This window comes from Lacerta agilis, chromosome 2 (assembly GCF_009819535.1).
Source record: "Lacerta agilis isolate rLacAgi1 chromosome 2, rLacAgi1.pri, whole genome shotgun sequence".
Lineage (NCBI taxonomy): Eukaryota > Metazoa > Chordata > Lepidosauria > Squamata > Lacertidae > Lacerta > Lacerta agilis.
The window spans coordinates 20857821-20871835 of NC_046313.1; the positions used below are offsets into that span (position 1 = coordinate 20857821).

Genomic DNA, 14015 nt, shown 5'->3' on the forward strand with positions numbered 1-14015 from the left:
ATGGTTATTCTGGAATTAAGAGTCTTATTCAATTGAAAGTGCTCCCATTTCCAGAGTCTGAATAGCTGAGGCTACAGAGGCAGATAGTTCAGTAGCCTTGGCAACTGCATGAGGGGCGTAGGCAAAAGCCTTTATTTATTAAACAGCAATGGAGAGGCCGCGCAGAAGATAAATACAGTATATAGTTTTGTAGCTTTCAATACCAGTCAGCAGAGCAGAGGTTTCCCAGGACAAAAATCAAAAAATGGGAAACTCATCCAAATATGTGCGGTAATGAGAAGTTTCCTCGGATCTGACAAATTAGTCGCTCCGAGTCTTTTTAATAAAACAATGGCTCAAAATGCATTTGCTTCATTATTCATGATCTGCCCTTGCCGTGGCTGACAAGCTACCCAGTGACTTGCCTAGAGAAGCGAAATGCTTCACCGGTGCCTGGAGAAGCGAAATGCTGCATCTTAACGTCAGCACTGCAATTTGACATGATGGTTTTGAACCCTGTAGGTAACAGAGCCTCAGCTGGCGTGTGTACACACACAAAAAGTTTTGGAACTACAGGTTGCAGGTTCCCCACCGATGAGGAGCTGGCCTGCGTGAGTTTTAATTTGCAGGCACTCTCAATGTTATTCCGGAAGAGGTAATAAAATTATATATTTTAAAGCCTTACCAACGACAATGCAATTACAACCCTTCATTGTTACCTCTGTATTATTGGAGTGGAGATGCGAGCTGTTGTTGAAAGACTGTGGCTTACAACAGCTCTGCAAAGTAGCCCACTGTTAATAGTGCAGAGATGGCGCTTGAGCAGAGAGAGTGCTTTTCAATCACCCTGTAATGTAGCCAAGTACGTATCCGAGCACAATTCAAAGTGTTGATGCTGACCTTTAAAGCCCTAAATGGCCTCAGTCCTGTATACCTGAAGGAGCGTCTCCACCCCCATCATTCAGCCCGGACACTGAGATCCAGCTCCGAGGACCTTCTGGCAGTTCCCTCATTGCGAGAAGTGAGGTTACAGGGAACCAGACAGAGGGCCTTCTCAGTAGTGGCGCCCACCCTGTGGAACACCCTTCAACCAGATGTCAAGGAAATAAGCAGCTATCCTATTTTTAAAAGACATCTGAAGGCAGCCCTGTTTAGGGAAGTTTTTAATATTTAATGCTGTATTGTTTTAATACTTGATTGGGAGCTGCCCAGAGTGGCTGGGGAAACTCAGTCAGATGGGCAGGGTACAAATAATAAATTATTACTACTACTAGTGTGGTGTAGTGGTTAAAGAGCGGTAGACTCGTTATCTGGGGAACCGGGTTTGCGTCTCCACTCCTCCACATGCAGCTGCTGGGTGACCTTGGGCTAGTCACACTTCTCTGAAGTCTCTCAGCCCCACTCACCTCACAGAGTGTTTGTTGTGGGGGAGGAAGGGAAAGGAGAATGTTAGCCGCTTTGAGACTCCTTCGGGTAGTGAAAAGCGGGATATCAAATCCAAACTCTTCTTCTTCTACTACTACTACTACTAAATCCACCAAAGGCTGGTGGGGAGATTAAGTTCACGACGCAAGACACAACAGGGCATGCCACACGGAAGCCAGGTCTTATAGGTAATTTGCTGTGTGCCTGTGTATGCTTGCAGGGGCTGCTTAGATATTGTACCCTGTGGGGCTGCAGTATTTTTTGTGAGCAGGTTTTGCCTTCAACACAACTGCGTTCCTAAGGGCAGTACTCAGGGGTGGCCCATCCCATTTCACCGCCTGAGGCAAAATGGGAAACCTGAGCGCGCACACACATACACATAACTGAAGCCTTGCTTACTGAGGTCACACTGAGGTGTAGCTTCCACGTTCTGTCAAGATCTCATGAAAGCCCAGCAAGATCCTGCAGGGCTCTTGTGAGTTTTTACAGGGCTCTCGCCAGATCTCATCAAAACCCAAAAGCCGCTGCTACGGCCACAGCAGGTGGGCAGGACATCCACAGCAGCACCAAAGAATCAAGAAGCAGCTGCTGCTTCCGTTAAGTTCTTGATGGAACCCAAAACTGCCGCTTCTCTTCACTTATCCAGCAGTGGTGGGACAGCAGGCAGGGTGCCTTCTGCAGTGCCGTCCCTTGGATTCTACCGCCTGAGGTAGCCGTCTCAGTCTGCCTCATGGGCTGGCCGGCCCTGGCAGTGCTTTATATGGGAAAAGGCAAGGGATACACCTGCAGATACCACAGGGTGGGGCTAAACCTGCTCCCCTGCCACTAAGCAGCAATCCTACTCCTCTTTGCATAGCCCCATTCTGGATTTTGATTCTTCGTCACAATAGCTTGACTGGTGTTGAGAGCTGTGGAGAACACTGGGAACTGGGCTGGCTTACAGAAATATTCCATTTCCCCCTGCCCTTAGGATCTAGATGGGCAAAAAACATACTGAGCTCACTAGTATGTTACATTGCAGTTGTTCTGCCTGGCGCCTTCATTATATACCTTTAGGCGCCAGGCAAAAATGTTCCTTTTTAACCAGGCTTTTGGTTGATCTTATTGACATCCAACACCCTTTTAGAATGTGACTTTTTCTTTCTGCTTTTGGTTTGATTTTATATGTTGTGGCCTTGTTGTGAACCGCCCTGAAACCTCCAGGTATAGGGCGGTGTATAAGTGTGTGTGTGTGTAAAAATGAATGAATGAATGAATAAATGTCCTCTATAAAAGGCAGGAGGAAAGCAACCAGGGGTGACCACACGATTCAGCACAGACTGCAATTCAGTGCTTCAGAAAACAGTCTGATTCAGCTCAGACTGTTGCAGAGATTTGGCTTGGGTCTGAATCAGAATCCCAATTCCGGAGCACTAAAATTTCATCTCTCTTCCCCCCCCCAACTGATTATAATGGGGAAATCAACAAATGGCGACATCCGTTTTGTTTTTGACAGAAGTGGATCCCATTTGCAGGCGTACCAAACCCAGTCTGAGTTGCAGAAAGTAACAACTGTGAGGCTGATTTGACAGGAGTGGTTGTGTCGGAATTAACAAGGAGCACAAAGCACACAAGAACTAGGTGACAACATCACTTTAACATCCTTCCACATCAGCAGTGTGATTAGAGAGCCCTCAGACAATCATTTCCTCTGATTGAAAGCTAGGCTCAAAACTACAGACCCTTTTAGGTTTTGCAGATACAGTGCCTGCAGGTTTTTGTTTTTATCTCCAAATCGCTCCCAGGACTTTGAGAGGCCCCTGATTTTGATCAGCCACGTGATTACAGAGGGAGCACAGTTTGACCCCAACAAGTTGGGAATATCTCCAAAACTGGCCAGAAACCACTTAAGGATTTGCGTTTCCTCCAAATCTGATGCACACTCCTGACAGCAACGCAATTCCGCTGTGGATATCGTAGAGCACTTACCGGTACCTTGTGGATATGTGTCTACCACAAACGAATGGTTGTGCGAGGAATCCAACAGATGCAGGCCTTTTCATTGTCTAAGAACTGGGTTCGTTCTGAAAAGAGAAAGGGCATTTGCTGGAATCAGCTCTCTGCAATGAATCATGGCGAAAAGCACATCAAGTGGAAGAGGAGACTTCAAAGCACAAGAGACATGGCTACACAAAGCATCAAAAAAAGGGGGAAATTCCGCATTCACTGCTTGGGGCCGAGTTGAAATCCAAACACGCAAGAGTACCTAGGGAGCTGGGCTGGAAAGGGGCCCTTTGAACACCTTGGAGACAAGATGAACTGTCCCACTTTCTCAGTGTATTGAGCTTTGATGCAACCATGTTTTCTCTCCCCCTTGCATTGCAAAAAGCTTTAATGCTAGTTCATCTTTTCCAGGGGGACTCTTGCAGGCCAACATAAATATTGATTTATGGTATTTAGCAACACTAACTAATAAAGATCTCATCTGACTTCAGTGGGAGGTGGGAGGGCTGGGCTATAGTCACTCTCAAAGCACGCCGGCACATTTCTGCCTGCACACCCACAAAGTTGTGTTATGCAACTCTGAAGCTGCGACTTAAGTCAGCAGAAATGATTTTCTGATTCACTGTGGAGCAGGACCCAAACTTGGGAGTTTCTCCCCACCCCACCCACACACCCACGCACAAAAAAGGGACAATGAATAATTAACTTTTTTAAAAAAGCAATACAAAAACCAACCTCTCAACAGCCTGCATGCTGTATGGGGGTGGGGGTGGCTTATTTAAAAGAATCAGAAGTTAAGAAAATAATAACCTATAAAACAGCTTCAATATTAGCAACAAAATAGAAAATTCTTTCCAGTAGCACCTTAGAGACCAACTGAGTTTGTTCTAGGTATGAGCTTTCGTGTGCATGCACACTTCTTCGGATACACTGAAACAGAAGTCACCAGATCCTTAAATATAGTGAGGGAGTGGGGAGGGGTATTACTCAGAATGGTGGTGGGAATGGGTGATCAGCTGATAGGTGTGGAAAACCTGTTGACGACTCTTAACGGCTGCAATTAGTCTTGCAGGGAAAGGCAAGGGGTGAGATGGCTAAAGATAGCTTTGTTATGTATAATGAGATAAGAATCCAATGTCTTTGTTCAGACCAGGTTTCTCCATGGTTTTAAGTTTGGTGATTAGTTGCAATTCAGCCACTTCTCTTTCCAGTCTATTTCTGAAATTTCTTTGTATTAAGACAGCTACTTTGAGATCTTTTATAGAATGTCCTGGGAGATTGAAGTGTTCTCCTACTGGTTTCTCTGTCTTGTGATTCGTGATATCAGATTTATGTCCATTTATCCTTTGGCGTAGGGTTTGGCCTGTTTGTCCAATATAGAGAGCCGAAGGGCACTGTTGGCATTTGATTGCAATATTAGCAGTTTGTGACCCGCTGGCATGTCAAATCCGCAGCAAGTCAGTGGTCTGCCTGCCTGCTGAACCAGAAAACTACAGAAGGAAGCAGCACAAATGCTATGCAGAGTTCCCATTTCACAGTCAGTACATAAGCTGTTATGTGGTGATTCCAGGGTATTGTACAGGCGGGTGTGTGTGTGTGTCACTAGGTTCAAAGCGGTTCAAGTTCTTCTGAGAAGCAGGGCTTTCGTGCATCCACTCTCCTGTCCTTCCTCTCTCTGAAGACATTCCCTGGGAACTTTCCCTCTCCTCCCAATAACTGTCTGGAACTGACTCTCCTTCTCTTCGCAATCCCTGCCAATACATATTCAACTCTCTGTCCCGCCCCCCCGCCCCCCACATTTGCCTGAGGTTGCTTATGTTAAAGCGGCGCTCAGTTCCAAGGTGTGTGTGCATGTGTGGGGTTTTTTGAAGCCAGCGTGCCACGAGGCGCACGTCTGGGAATGTACCCATCCGAGCTAAGCTGGAGGTTCTCCACGCAGCTCAGGTCAGATAGGTTTGCAGCATAAGCATTTAAGAGCAGCTGTCAGCAGATGCCAGCTTTCCTAAGGGATGCTGCATTATTGCCAGCAAAGAGAACATTGCCATCCGACGTCTTTCAGTTCTGTCCCTTGCTGCATTGCGTTCAGAAAAAAAGGGGGCGAGAGGAAAGCCAGGGAGGACATCAGTGGCATTGTGTCTTTGCACATTTATGCGGTGATAGCTCCACTTCAGACTCCTCTCCTGGGGAGGCTGGTTGGGGGGGGGGGGGCTACCACTTGCACACACAAAATAAATTACATTAATCCCACCCGACTGCATATAAAGAAAGGACACTTAAACAGTTTCAGAATCATTAATTGCAGAGATTTCTGCAGGCCCTATGGTGGAAAACAGCTGGGCTTTCCTCTGTTGAGAGCCATTTAGCAGAGGATGTTTAGGAAAAGAAGGAACTGCATTGGCTATATTCTTCTCCTTCCCATACATAAAATCTGCCCAGCAGACAAAATTCAATAACCCACAAAGAATCTGTTAACTTGGAGTGTGTGTGGAGAGGGGAGTCAGAACATGAGTGCAAATTGGAAACTGAAGTCAGGTCACTCAGGGCCTCTTCACATATTGTGTTTTAGAGTGTACATCTAGAAATGTTCTGAAGTGTGAATGCAATGAAGACAAATTAGCAAACCCTTGTATCATGCCAGGTACACGTATCAGGGAGCTGGGATTGGTGCCAAACCTAGCTTTGCCCTGTGGAAGGTGTTAAATGGATCTAAGATATATGCAGTATATATATACTTGAGGGTAGGAAAGGCCAACAGTGACTCAGATCCGCTCTATGTATTTTATACCCAAATACTTGAGTTGAAAACAAAAATGGTTGGAAAAAAGCATAAGAAATGCTTTCATTTGAGTTGAAGAATCTGATCTTGTACTTCCCCGAGACCATGGCAACAATACACTGTGTAGGGAAAATTTTGGTTCAGTTTTTAATGTAAACCTACCCAATTCACACTTTCTGAAACAACCCAAGAACCAACTTGCAGCTATGCTTGGAAATTCACACTTCTTTAAATTTTGTGACACAGCTGTCTTACCTGATAACACACACACACACACAGAGAGAGAGAGAGAGAGAGAGAGAGAGAGAGAGAGAGAGAGAGAGAGAGAAAGGGTGCATAAAAATGCAAATATTAGTAAAATCAACACATTTTATGCACCATCATATTGCATATGAACATGTGTGTATTAGGGAAAAATTGCCTTAAAATAATAATGAATTTTCATAAGGACAATATATATTGGAAACTGGTGCACAAAAATGTGGAAAACTGAACTTCTGGAAAAATAAGCAACTGAGAGATTTGTCCAAAACTGATTGATTTGTCCATCGCTGTCTGCATAGAAACAAGTTTGTTTAAAACAGTAAAGGTCTATGAACATGAATCTCAGCTCCAAGCAGCTCGCAGCGGATGTGGTTTTTCGTCATGGTAGCCTTAAAACACACCTAGGGTGGTGCCAGCCACCACATTGTGACCTGAAGGCTCTTTAGATTCTGGCACTAAAATGCAACAGCAGCTCTTCAAATGGTTTCAGCCGAGTGCCATTTGTAACAGCTTGAGTGGGGAGAAAAATCATAATGGCTGGTAAGATGTGGAGAAGAAGATGGCTAAACTGCATGGGCCTAAACTGCATGTTTGAAGGAGTCCCAAGTCAACTATATGAGTCTGACTGGAATTAATGAGAGCCAATAACTGGCTGGGCCTGCTGTCAGTTACCAAAAATACCAAGGGCGCTGGGAAGCAGGCAGCAGCAGGCATAGCAATGTCTAAGCAAAGTTGCCTGGACCAGCTGAGAAACCCGAAAAAACAACACTGGACTCAGGGGGGAAAGGGGGATGTGAGAAGACGACAGAGTAAGACTGAGGAGCAGGCGGGGAAAGCCAAAGATGGAAGCCAACAGACGAGAACAGTACCTGTTGCTGAAGAGATTTCTTTCTGTGGTGACATATCAACAACATGGAGTGGATCTGCCTTGATCCGAAAGCAGCACTGTTTACATTTAGCACCAAACTCAAACAAGGCCAGATGCAAGCTGCACTTCCGAAGCAATAGTCAGGGATGCAGTTGTTCCTCTACAGCAGGTGTGGGGAATCTCTGGCTCTCCAGGTGTTGTTGATTTCCCATCATCCCTGGCCAATGGCCGTGATTGCCAGGGCTGATGGGAGTTGTAGTTCAGCCACATCTAGAGGGCCAAAGCCACCCTACAGTCATGGCTTTACCAGTCTCACAGCTGAGCATTGGATAGCTGGTGAGTGAGAGGTAGGTGTGGCTGGGGAAATTGCTTCACAGGGCAAATTAGGGAATCTGGTGGGCCTAATTTCGTTCACAGGCTGCATTTACCTCACCCATTCTTATTTAGGGGAAATGTTTAATCAAGTAGATGCCTTGCCTCAGAAATATCAGGTGGGTTCCATTAGCTCAAGGATTTCCACGCAATTGAACATCCTCTTGTCTTTTCTCCTTGTGGCTCTGCACCCTCCCCAAATCTGCTCCAGGAGGTTGTGGGAACCCTCAGGACAGAGGAAAAGGAGGGGGAGTTCTGTTGTGCAGACAGCAGTCCTTGTGCTAATGGATTTTTTGGTATTTTTTTGGACACCACCCATTGTTGTTGTTGTTTAGTTGTTTAGTTGTGTCCGACTCTTCGTGACCCCATGGACCTTTGTTGTTACTCAGATGCAAATTTAATGGGCAGGTTAATGGGTTAACCAACCAGTACTTATATAGTTAATAAATGAGCATTTATTTAATTCGCCAAGGAAAAAGCAAGGCTCATTCACATCAGATGAAAAGGTGGAAGGTCCTGTTTCAAGGACAAAACGGACTTGGGCCTAAGAGGTTCTGAACCTCTTTGCCAACACGGTACCTTCTCACAAAGGTGTCCTGGTTCTGAGGGAAGTGCTTGGATGGAGAAACTACAGGGAGGTGAAGTGTGGGGTGGCCTTGCGCCTCAGAACTATGCACAGCCTTTTACACAAATAAATTGAGCTCATGCCCTCTGCTTTATACGTAACGGAGACAAACCTGCATTTACCTTGATGGGCTTGCAGCCATCACATCTGGTTTGGGCCTGAGTCACAAAGATAACAAAGGCCAACGTGTGACAGGAAGTCATACTATGCCCTGTTAAAATAGAACACTTTTCACTCTCCTGTGCTTCACTCTCATAACAAAGGCACCAGAATGCTAAATTAAGGGTTGGTGCCTCAGCATTTCCGGAAATTGCCTAATTTTAGACAGCTGTGTGAGGAGGTGGCATCTACAAGTACCTGGCAGCTAGCATCTGTTTGGAACCAAGCTGCAATTTTGCTTTGATGGAGGTGAAATACTGGAACTTACCAAGGCAACTCAGAGTTTGCTCACACTACATATGTATCCTGTGCTGGTGCAAATCTGAAGCATCCATAATGCCTTGACCCTCATCATCTTGAGGGGTCCTTTCCATAATACCTCAAGCGTTATCTTTTATTGCACATGAAGCCACAAGATAGGGAGGGGGAAAGCTTTTCCTTCTTCTAGGTCTGTGTGGTGAAGCCTGCTGGCAGCCAGGGCTGTCTTAGGGAGATTGGCCGCCGTGGCGCGGCGATCCTTCTGGTGCCCCCAGCATGCCGCCTCTCCGCTGCCTCCCTCCCGCACTTGCCGCCCCTCGGGAGGGGGGGTGGGCGAGTGGGGGGTGAGGGGCATGGCGCTGGAGCGGCGCGGGGCTCTGCGCGCCCTTCTAGTGCTCCCGGGACGGGAGGTGAGGGCGGCCAGTTCGCAGCCCGCCCGGGAGCAGCATGGGCGGAAGCGGCTGTGCTGCCGGCGCATAAGTGCCCGGCCGCCAGCCCACCCGTGGGGGCGGGGGCGGGTTGGGGAGTGGGGCGCCCGGTATGCCGGCAGGCTCGCGTGGGCACCCCTGGGGGGCCTGGCACCCTGGCGCACCGTGCCACTAGCCCCTATGGATGAGACGGCCCTGCTGGCAGCCCAGGGACATTGCTAGACCCTTAAAACACTCAGGGCACAGGACTATGACATAAATGTGCTTATGCTAATATAGGGGTGCAGCTGCAAATTTAGGCCAACTTTTAAAGGGAACGCTGCCCTGTAAGCAAGGGGGGGGGGAGGAGGTCCAGGTGGTATTTTTTAGGTAGGGCTGAGGGCCCCTTGGGCTATGCTCTCAGAATTCTCCTGCTACAGGTTGAGAAATATCCTGCCTGCCATATCTGTTAATGACATCCCTATAGAATTGGCGCTTCCTTACTGGTCCCATTTCTGTGACTGTGACAGAAGCCTGCTTGACTCATAGACATGTTGATAGCAAGTGCCCCTATCTGGACATGGATAGCCTAACTTTTGTCACCTATGCTTTGATAACCTCTAGGTTAGATTACTGCAATGTGTTATATGTGGGGCTGCCTCTGATGGTTTAGAAACTTCAGCTGGTGAAGAATTCAGGTTGCTCACCAGGAAAAGATGGTTTGAACATATTACACTGATCCTGGCCCAATTGCATTGACTGCCAATTCCGGTAGTTTCCAGTCCCAGTTCAAAGTGCTGGTTTGACCTATAAAGCCTGAAACGGCTCAGGACCGCAACAGCACCTCAAGGTCCGCCTCTCCCCATATAAACTGAGCCAGCCCCTGCCATCATCACCTGAGGCCCTTCCTTTTGTGCCGCCTCTGCAAGAGGTCCGGCGAACAGCAACATGAGAATGGGCCTTTTCTATGGTGGCTTCCCACTTATGGAATGCTCTCCTCAGGAAAGCTTGCCTGGTGCCTTCGTTACATATCTTTAAACCCAAGACAAAAATACTCCTCTTCTGCCAGGCCTTTGGCTAATTAAACATTCAATACCCTTTTAAACTGGGGTAATTCGGATTCTTTTTGTTTCTGTGGTATGTATTTTTGTGTTTCTTATATTCTAAACAGCCCTGTGATCCTCAGATGAAGGCTGGTATAGAAATTAAACAAAGTCACTTCTGCATGTCAAAAAGTGTGTGCACATGCAACCCTTTCCCTTTGTGCCATTTCTCCATTCCAAATCTTCCAGCTGCAATTCCCCACAGCACGTGCTTATTTGAAATCCCATGGGGTGTGGGCAAAAGAGTACATTGTGGAGCAGCATAAGACCTGAGTGTTCTCTCCTCTGCTTCCAACTGCCCCCATCAGAGGTGACTTCCCCTGCTCTGCAAGGAAACTATCGCCCATGGTTGCACGCCATGTTTCATTTGAGCTTCAGGCTGATGTTTAAAGTGTAAGAAGCAGGGACAACAATAAAGCACGCACACGCACACACAAACACGGATCCCTAGATATTTACAGTTTTATTCTCACAGCAGTTAAGGTGGCACTGTTCAGTTGATGAACCACTATGGAGCTCATTGTCCTTTGAACATGGGCAGCGAGACAGCCTTCCTGAGATGCAGGCTGTTCCCAATTTAGACCTGAGCTACATCCCACGGTAAACGGAGAGTTCAATACACTTCATGCCTCTTTTTCTTTAGGGGGAGATAAATAGCTGTGCTCCTGGCAAAGGCAACAGCTGAGACGAAGGGTTGCCATAGCAATCCGTGGCTGAAAAGCTCTCCGGGCTGGTGGCACCTGCACCAATTTAGTTAGGCAAACAAGGTGGGGTTTTGAAGTACTGTACTTTGCAGCCAATTTTGGCAAGAAACTGGAGGACCATTTTTTAAAAATAGTAATAATATAGTAATAGTAATAATAATTCACCCCCTCCCTCGCAAGGAAAAAGTAGGGCTGCTACATCAGTGATTAGAGGAAGAATGCTTCCAGACCTGGCTCTATCAAAAAGGGAGAGAGGGGGAAAGGGGGAGATCTTAGACATGCCCATTGTAGGACACACACACACACACACACACACACACACACACACAAATTACTGATTGAAATTATTCCAGTATCAGGATCCAAAAGATAAATGGAACATTATTCATAGCTGCTGGCAGAAACAGGAAAGGCTGGATTTCACAGATGCAGATGATGAAGGGTACAAACATTGCTCATTGTAGAATGTACCTAACAAAATAAGAAATTTGATCAGAAGTACAAGAGATCTGGGTGAAAGGGACAGGATAGTAGTAGTAGTAGTAGTGGCAATAATAATAATGAATAATAATTAATAATAATAATAATAATAATAATAATAATAATAATAATAATTGTACCTTGCCTATCTAACCGGGTTGTCCCAGCCACTCTGGGTGGCTTCCAGCACATATAAAAACATAATGAAACATTATAAAGATTAAAGCTTCCCTATGCAGGGATGCCTTCAGATGTCTTCTAAAGGTTGTATAGTTACTTATCACACTGACATTCCCTCGCAGTAGCAAGAAGTTCTTTTCTTCTTTTTTACTGGCTGTTAGAAGCAAGAGAAGTGGGTTGAAAACACCTCTAAGCCTCTGGGGCTTTGCTTCCTTAAATCAGGTTGGTGTCACAGGTGTGTGGAAGCACAAAATCCTCTGGCACACATGGTTTTTCCTAGAATATTGCCGGCAATATGGTATTACAGTATTTCTAAGATTGCAAAAATGTGAGGAATGGTGAACAGCCGAGGAGCGTGTCTCAGGAAAGCTGCCCAATCCTAAAAATAAATTGCTCATGAATTAACTTCAGATTAGAGTAAAGCCTGAACTGAGTTAAGTTGCTTACACTGCACTGACTTCAATGGGATTTAAGCAACCTAACTGTACGCTGTTATTCAGCAAATGTATTTGCTGAAGTTAATTTTTTTTTAGCTGGTCGAATAGAGGGATCATGGCTAATATAGTTATCAACACAGTAATGAAGAACTTCCTCTCAGTGACTGGGATGCTGGTTCGACACTGAGAATGCAATGGTGGCAGAGAAATAACCCTTCTTTACCACTGCCACGTGGTAAATATGATTAGGTGCCCTTAGTTGTGTTTATTTATATTCCTTGTGAGATTTGTGTCACAAGTGTGTGGTCCTGCCACGGACATGGAATTGCCCCCAGGCTACTGTTTCGGGGGTTCTGAAGGATGTATTTTGTATTGGCCATTTACACAATTATTATTTTTTAATAAATGCAGCTGACATTTGCTTGCTGAGAGTGTCAGGTCAACATGACTATTAGGGGTTTTTCATTTACCTGTTTATGGATCTGACAGTCTGTCTTCTACATAAGCCAAGGTCCAAAATAACAATCCATCTGCGTGTATCTCAGTCTAGAAGCACTAACTGTTCCCTCGAGGAGGATTTAATCCACCAGGGTATTTCAGCAGCCGATTTCTAATGAGCTCCATCTGACCTGAAATTCCAGCAGCGCTGCGACTCGTTCATCTCTCCCCTTCTGCTAGAGCAGGTACCTGCTTTGAGGGTATGAGATATTTATGTTCTATTAGCTTATTTCCTTTTCTGCATTCTGCTGACATGGTTACATAGAGGAACTGAGCAACATTTGAAAAGAATTGTCATGGTCAGAGGATCTCATAGTGTGGATTACAGCAAAGTGATTTTGCCCAGGTGCCTTGCAGAAATTTTAGTTCTCCTGTGAACTTCTGTTACAAATAACTATAGTTAGTGGTGCAACTAGTCAGAGGTGCAGAGGGCTTGATGTATTATGACACCTTTGGATGCTGAATCACAGCTAAAGCGCAGGAGGAGATAAATTGCGTCCATAGTCATTTCCAATGTGAAACAAAAGCAAATTTTCAACCCAAGAAGGTGCCATGGAGGAAGTTGAGTGAAAATGTACCCTAGGTTTTCGCAGTGAGAACGGAAACAAAATTTAAGTGGCAGTGTTTTGGAATGGAGTCAATGTGAAAATTGAATGTCAAAGTTATATGATACTTTTCACAAAAGTGCAAAGGGGGAGGGGGCTTTTAGACAAGGAAAGCAGATTTAAAAACAAACAAACAACCGTGTTAAGACGAAGCTTTGCTTGTATATTCTCTTTGTTCTTATAGAGTCTCCTATGTGAACAGCCAGCACAGGACACCTGATTCAAATTGTCAGCTATGAAGTTTACTGGATAGCTTTGACCCAATTCTCAGCACGATCCTGCAGCATAAAGTGAAAACAAGGCAACATATATGCACTGGCCACCTTGAGTTTTGCAAGAAACACAAACGCGATGTACTTTGGTTGCCTATTAAAGGGGAGGTGGGAGCAGACAGCTTCTTCTCAGAATAGTTTATGTTATTGTGTGTGTGTGTGTGTGTGTGTGTGCATGTGCATGTGTGTAGATAAATAGAAATGTGTGTGCAAGAGAAGAACAACTCTGGCCTTCAATAAAAGAGCACAGGAGGCAACTGTTGGATGAGAGACCTGGCAGGGTTCTTGTGCATTCAATGATTCCTTTGAATTCAGGAGGAAACCTACAGCCACTCCCACCAGGGTAAGGAGGTAGTTTTTCCAAGCATGGCTTCTTCTACATCTCCTTTTATGTAAATGTCATAAGAGGTGCCCAGACCTGTAGTAGAAGTTGTACATAAAAATGGACCACATTAGCAATGCAGTGTGTGTGTGTCTATCTATATCTATCTCTCTAGAAATATATAGTGGGAAACAGTTTACATTTTTCATGTGTTGTTGAGAGTACAGCTTTGCCAGTCCATCGGTTCACGGAGTTCATTCCTGCCAAGCCTTGCCCACATTTAAAGCACAAAATCAAT

At 45.5% G+C, this 14015-nt stretch overlaps 1 protein-coding gene across 1 annotated transcript in view; it reads right to left on the minus strand.

Moving 5' to 3' along the window:
• The window catches only part of CACNG5 (calcium voltage-gated channel auxiliary subunit gamma 5), a 43532-nt gene extending 40096 nt beyond the window's left edge, over nucleotides 1-3436 (minus strand). The window contains exon 1 of the mRNA XM_033138883.1: nucleotides 3379-3436. The gene's annotated coding sequence lies outside the window, so the exon portion shown is untranslated. The remainder of the gene's footprint in view (nucleotides 1-3378) is intronic.
• Nucleotides 3437-14015: the final 10579 nt, after the last annotated feature.